The sequence below is a fragment of the Lactuca saligna genome, chromosome 7 (genome assembly GCF_052625555.1).
Source record: "Lactuca saligna cultivar CGN05327 chromosome 7, ASM5262555v1, whole genome shotgun sequence".
NCBI lineage: Eukaryota > Viridiplantae > Streptophyta > Magnoliopsida > Asterales > Asteraceae > Lactuca > Lactuca saligna.
This window is the reverse complement of record NC_136423.1, coordinates 26907890-26915598: the sequence shown is the minus strand read 5'-3', so window position 1 is coordinate 26915598 and position 7709 is coordinate 26907890. Positions and strand designations below refer to the sequence as shown.

The 7709-nt window shown below is 30.4% G+C and overlaps 1 pseudogene; it reads right to left on the bottom strand.

Annotated features, from left to right (window-relative positions):
* Positions 1-1374: 1374 nt before the first annotated feature.
* Positions 1375-3934, bottom strand: LOC145006766 (uncharacterized; annotated as a pseudogene).
* Between the last annotated feature and the right edge of the window lie 3775 nt (positions 3935-7709).

Sequence of the window (7709 nt, the reverse complement as noted above, 5' to 3'; positions counted from 1 at the left end):
TTTTGGGTTTGCTCTATGCAATTCATGTTCTTGGGGACAAGGCACGATGGCCCAAGAAAAATGGCAATCATTAGGATGGAAAGATAAATCTATGTAGTGTGCTTACCAGAAAGATTTTGGATATCTTACTGAAGATTGCTTCGCCTTGAAAGAAAATAAGCTAATTGTTACATGGATCTTGGAATCGTTTGACTTAAAGTAGAATGATGTATGTGAGTCTTGCTTACTTGGAAAGATGACAAAAGCACCATTCATAGGTTACTGTGAAAGGGGCTAGGATTTGTTAGACCTTATACACAGAAATATATGTCGACCTTTCATATTAGCTATAAGACATGGAGAATGACTCTTTATGACTTTTATTGATGATTTTACTAGATATGGATATATCTATTTAATCAAATAGAAGTCAGAAACTTTTGAAGTGTTCAAATAGTTTCAAAAAGAAATACATAATCAGTTATAATAGATTTACAATTATCTCCTCACAGAATGCCATAACTTAATGACATTGCTAAAAGAAGAAATTGAAGGCAATTAGATATGGTTCTATCTATGATGAGAGCAACTACACTTCTGATAAGTTTATGGGTGTATGCCTTAGATATATCAACCGACATCTTAAACCTCGTACCAACTAAGAAGGTTACTAAGACACACTCTAAAATGTGGTGTAGGAAACATTCCTCTTTAACACATGTCAAAGTATGGGGGTTAGCGAAGTCTTCATTTATCGTGAGGCCACTGATAAACTTGAACCAGATCAGAGAAGTGAACTTTGTTAGATATCCCCAAAAGTTTTTTGGATACTTTTTTTACAAGCCTTCTGAGAATAAAGCATTTGTAGCTCAAATGGCTTCTTCCTAGAGAGTGAGTTCATAAATAAAGAAGCTACTGGGAGCCCAATTGATCTTAAAGAGATTCTAGAGTCAAGAGAAGAAGAACCTATAGTTGACACTAGCAATCAACCTGAGGTTGAACCAACTGTTGAGGAAATTGATGCATCTACACCTACTCTTCATAGATCTAATAAAGTTCATCTTACTCTTATGTTTTATGGTTTCCAAGTTAATATAGAAGAAGATGTAATGATTAGTGATAAAACACTAGTTAATATAGATGAGCCATACAACTATAAGGAAGCGATGTTTTATATATATATATATATATATATATATATATATATATATATATATATATATATATATATCAGGGCCGGTCCGTTGATTTTAGGGGCCCGGTGCGAAACTAAAAAATGGGCCCCTAAATATATATTTATTTTTTACTTATATCAAAAATTCATTAATTATTTCATAATTGTTATAATATGAAGCAAAAGAAAAGAACGATCATATAATAGATAATCGTAGACAACTACATGAATCGCGAGACTCTCTTAGCATTCTTGGAAGCAAAATTGTTCACCAACTCTTCATAATCAATAGTCTCCAATATAACGTTCTCAATAGCTATTATCGCCAATCCGTTAAGTCTTTCTTGTGACATTGTGGACCTTAGGTAGGACTTCAACAACTTTAGCTTTGAAAAACTTCTTTCTGCAGACGCGACCGTTACGGGAATAGTCAACAAGATTTTGTAGGCAATAATTGCATTAGGAAAACAATCGACTTTTTTCATATACTTTAAAACATCAATAGGGCTCGTAATTTCACTCGGTAAGAACATGTCAAACAGCTTTAACTCCATATAAAGTTCATGAGAATCGATATCTGATTGTTCACCAGACTTAAGTGCGGCTTCAAGACGGCGACAACATGGCTTGAGATCTTTGTCATCAAATTCCTTCATTTTTTTTTGGAAACAAAAAACCAAAAATATTTTCATACGCTTTGTATTGTTGAAATCTTGTTTTAAGAGAAGCACTCGCTTGATCAACAATATATAAAAAGTAATTAACTTTAAAATTCTCCTCGGCTGAAAATACAACATCTTGATCACTAGAATTCTCATGAAATTGTTTTTTTTCTACTAACCGTCGCTTTTGAGAGAATACCAGATCAATATTCATTTCAACGGAAAGTTCCTTCGCATCATCAATTGCCTTGGAGAACCCAATTTCTCTAAACTCTTTGATGTAATCAATTAGCATATTCACTTCGTTAATAGCAACATCGAGAAGCATATCTTTTGATTGTAATTTTTTGCTAACTAAGTTCACCATGTACAATATTTGATACCAAATAACTATGGATACCAAAAACTCAAATCCACCAAGCTCATTATTTGCTAGCGATTTAGCTTCACTTTGGATTTTAGCATCGTTGTCTTTTTCCGCAACTTCAAGTAAAGCTTCTCTTAAATCCGGAAGTTGTTGTCTAATATCCTTCACACTATCAACACGAATTTCCCACCGAGTGGCAGACAATGACTTTGGAGTCAAACCTTTGATATTCTCTTTCAGAATTTGCCACCTCTTAGTAGAATTGGAAAATATTGTATATACTCGTTGTATGACTCCAAAAAAATCTCTAGCCTTACTACAACTGTTAGCCATGTCACACAGTGCAAGATTAAGACTATGACAACCACATGGAGTATAAAATGCTCTAGAATTTATGTCCAAAAATCTCTTTTGAACTCCTTGATGTTTTCCTCTCATGTTTGATCCATTGTCATACCCTTGCCCCCGCATATCATCAATATCAAGACCAAGAGATTTTAATTCATCGTGTGTAATATCAAAGAGCCCTTTACCAGTGGTATCATTAACATTCAAAAAACCTAAAAAGGATTCTTCAACAGTAACATCATTGGAGGAGAAATTTACATACCTCACTATCAAAGACATTTGTTCTTGGTGACTTGTATCAGGGGTACAATCAAGTATGATGGAGTAATATTTTGCTTCCTTTACTTTTTTAATGATTTCTCGTTTAATTTCATCAGCTAGTAAAAGTATCACCTCATTTTGGATCTTGTGGCCAAGATAATGTACATGGATCTCATCATTTTTGATACGACGCACATGCTCTTTCATAACCAGGTCAAACTCTTCAAACATCTCAATCGCTCCAAGAAAGTTTCCATTACTCTTTTGATATAATTTTTCATTTGTTCCACGAAATGCTAAATTATATTTAGCCAAATATTTCACTAGTGCAATAATCCTCAATAGTACTTGTTTCCAATGCTCCCTTTCTTTCTTAAATTGATCATACACCACTTTATCAATTGTTTCATTAACTTTCAATCTTTCACGCATTTCAAACCAAGTAGCTAAATTTGTGAGATGATCTAAACCAACTTCATGCTCTTTAAGTCTTGTACTAAGATGTTGCCAATCTGCATAACCTTCACTATCTAATTGACCTTTCGGGATCCCTTTTCTAAATATTTTATAGCAAAAACAATAAGCTTTATCAAGCTCTTTCGAGTATACTAGCCATTCTCTGTTACATGTCTGTTTATTTGGCAAAGTTCTAGTATACATAGTTGCAGAAAACCGTCTAGAAAATCTATCAGGTGGACCCTTATCAATAGTATTATCCCCTTTAGGACCTTTCTCTACCAAACGTTTCACCATGTCTGTGCTTAGTCCATCCCAATTTCTTGGATCGAATATATCAACATTATTACTATTAACATTAACATCATCATCAACATCATCATCATCATCATCATCATCATCATCATCACCATCATCTTTAATGTTATCACCATCGTCATTACCATCATCAACATCAACACGATCTCCATCGAAATTAACATTATCAACATTAACATCATTAATTTGATCTCGTTCGACATCAACACCCAAATTATCAGGAATATCATCATTATTTTGATTTTGAGAAGGAACTTTAGGTTTTTTTTGGAAAAACTTATCTAGAGAACCACTGTTAGCCTTTGTTGATTCTTCAATTCTTTTTCTCTTTTTACGTTTTTTACTACCAGATAAATACTTAGGAGGCATTATTTCTGAAAATAAAATAACAATAATCAACCAAATACTCGATAAAAATTAAAACTATGATAAAAGAACTCTAGAAATCTAATTGAATATATCAAAACGTTGAATGAGCAATACCAATAACAATGTAAACTAGAAAAAAAATACTAATGATTATAAAAAATACTAATAATGATGAATTATAAATATTACCATTAGAGAAAAAAAAAACGAACCTTTTCTTATGTCTTCCTTTGCTGCCGAATTGTCCAAACTCAACAAATAAATAAAAGAGGCTAAGGACTTATATATAGTAATTAAATGCGTGTTTGTGTTAGATACTAATTCTATGTGATATACTTAGTTTAATTGGACTTATATATTAATTTAATTAAAGATGGGTTTGACATAGATAATTCCTTATGTGATAGATGTGTTTGTTACGTTTGAAATAAAAGGATATGTTGAACTATTATAATAAAAATAAAAAACAAAAACTGCTTGTGCCAAGCTTCGATTATGTTGAACTATTATAATAAAAATAAAAAACAAAAACTGCTTGTGCCAAGTTTCGATCTTGGGACTAACTGATAAATGTCAAGCGCCTTTACCATGTCAACCACCAATTTTTTGTTTACTTTAATTTCGACATCTCATATATATATATATATATATATATATATATATATATATATATATATATATATATATATATATATATATATATATAATTATATAAATATCGGGTCCCCCAAACAATACGGGCCCTGTGCGGTCGCACACCCGGCATATGTTAAGGGTCGGCCCTGATATATATATATATATATATATATATATATATATATATATATATATATATATATATATATATATATATATATATATATATATATATATATATATATATTCATGTATAAATTACAAGTATCGTGTGAGTATATGACTAGTTCTAAACCTAAAATTTAAGAGGGTTAAATTAGTTACTTTACTTTTAAGCAATTAAGTAAATAATCCTTATTAAAAGGTTATAACTATAGAAGTAATACTAATGTCATGTTCATTCAGTTAGAACTCTATGTAGCATTCTTCACTAAATCATGGAGTTGAATACAATGTGTAGTCCAATAAAGGGGAAACTGCTCACATACACATACTTGTGTGCGATGTGTAATTTTAAATAGAAATCAGAAAAGAGGAATGAGAAAGAGGGGAGACTATAGTAAAAAAAATGAAGATATATTGTTGTCTGCAACTCTAGTGCAACAAACACTCGCGATAGTGGTTGTGGTTGGAAATGAATGTTATAATGTTCTTCTCACTTACATAGCCCCGTACACTTGTAATTTTTATCATTCATCATTAATTCCTTATGGTAATTACTCATCACTATGATATAAGGGCTCTTCCACTCTTGCTCATAAAACCCACATTTATCAGGCATCTTCATCATTTTCTTCTTTTTTCTACTAAAATTATGCCTTTTCAAGAATAACCACATCAATAAGAGATGGTGAAGGAGAAGATGTTTGTTACCGTAAAAGTTTTCTTTAATTTCCAGGTTTAAGCTTTTGAATTTTTTTCTTTATCATCTACAATGCTTCTTCTTCATATGCATCTGACTACTTTTGTTACCTCACATGTAATCATCCGATTAACTTTGTTAAACCTTATATATATATATATATATATATATATATATATATATATATATATATATATATATATATATATATATATATATATATATATATATATATAAGTCAATTTTTATTCATAATGAAATTGGAAAGAGCATAAATATTATGTTTGGAGTGTAGTATAGAAGGTTGTGTATATTCTCTAAAATATTATATATATATATATATATATATATATATATATATATATATATATATATATATATATATATATATATATATATTAGAGCATTCAATTGAGAACATTTCTTATCGCGAGAACATTTGAGAACAAATTTGAAAAATACAATTTTTTTAATTATAATTATAAAATATTATTCATATAAATAAAAAAATAGTTACAAACAATTTAAAAAACTTAATAACTAACACCACTCACCACCCAACACCACCACCCGCCACCACCCCCATCACTAACCACCACCACCAACTACCACCCACCATCCATCACTACCCACCACCCACCACCACCACCATCACCACCCAACCACCAGCATCTGTCACCACCACCCACCCACCCAATGGATAAAGTTGATGATTTTAAGGCAGTGAATATGCTAATTAAGAATATGAGTCACTTTGAAAGACATAATTGAACATGTAATCTGTTACAAGTGACTTAGCTCTTATTTAGTTAAGTTGTCGAACAACATTGAAAAAAAATTATGCACCCAATGGATATATATATATATATATACACACACACACATGGTCGTTTCACTTGAGATTCAAAAATAAATAAATAAATAAGAAAATAGAGATGTGGATATTCGAAATCAACTATATATTTCTCATTTGCTGATTTAACGCTCCAATATACTGGCAACAACGAAGTATGCCTAATCATAAATGATTATATATCAAAGCGATATAATCATATACGATTATATATGTTTATACGTATATGCTTAATCATAAATGATTATACATATATGCTTATTCACAGATTGAGTAATTATATATGATTACAACGATTTGTGGCAAAAGAGGTGGTGGTGACAAAGGTGGCGGTGGTATAAGTGACGTAGGTGGTAGTAGTCGGGTCAACTTGTAGCCGAGTTGGTGATAATGGTGATGGTAGTGGTGGTGGCAATTTTAGTGGTTGGGAAGGTGTCTAGGCTGAAAGGAACGAGTGACACTACAAAGTCATTTATGATTATAACTGATCCGTCGCGCAGGTACGCCGGAGGGTTAGAATGACATATGTGAATTATGTGACTGAGGTTGAATCTCAAAATCAATATTTTATTTTGAATTTCAACGAAACCTACCTCTATTTCTTTCTCTCTCTCTCTCTATCTATCTCTCTCTCTCTCTCTCTCTCTCTCTCTTTCTCCCTCTCTTTCTATACATACACACACACATATACATATATATATATATATATATATATATATATATATATATATATATGCCTAGGTTATTGTATTCCCTACATCTATTGTGTGTTCCTAAGCATAATTTTGAACCAATGGATGAATATAATTAATGGTCATGATTTGAGGGTCTATGATATTACAATGAGATAATATATAGCATATAATCACACAAATTTTAGCATAAGGGTATTTTGGACAATTAACTACATTTAAAAAAGGAAATTTTCAGATTTTTAGGGATAACTAATTCTCCTAATTGCAAAAATATGAACTTTTTAAATTACTTCAATTTTAATTCTAACATATTCTTTTTAATAACCTAATTTATTCAGTTAGAATGAGAGAATGCTAGTAAAGATATTTCTGATTTTATTCTTATAGTATATAGTTCCAATTAAGATATATTTTTTTTTATAATTAACCTGATTTAAGAATTCTAAATATTCTTCATATACATCCAAATCAGAATGAGGGTCTATGATTTTATTATTTATATACATCCGAACTTAAATATAAATTCATATATATTCTTTTAGACAAATAGTTTTATACATTTTAATATAGTTATATATATATTCTAACTATGACCAGAAATGAATAAAATTCTTAAAAAATAGCATTTTTAAATATGCAATTATTAAACAAATACACTTGATATTCTTCAATGGTCTAAATAATCGACTTGATTCTAACTATTTTTACGAAAATTTGATGTATTATTAT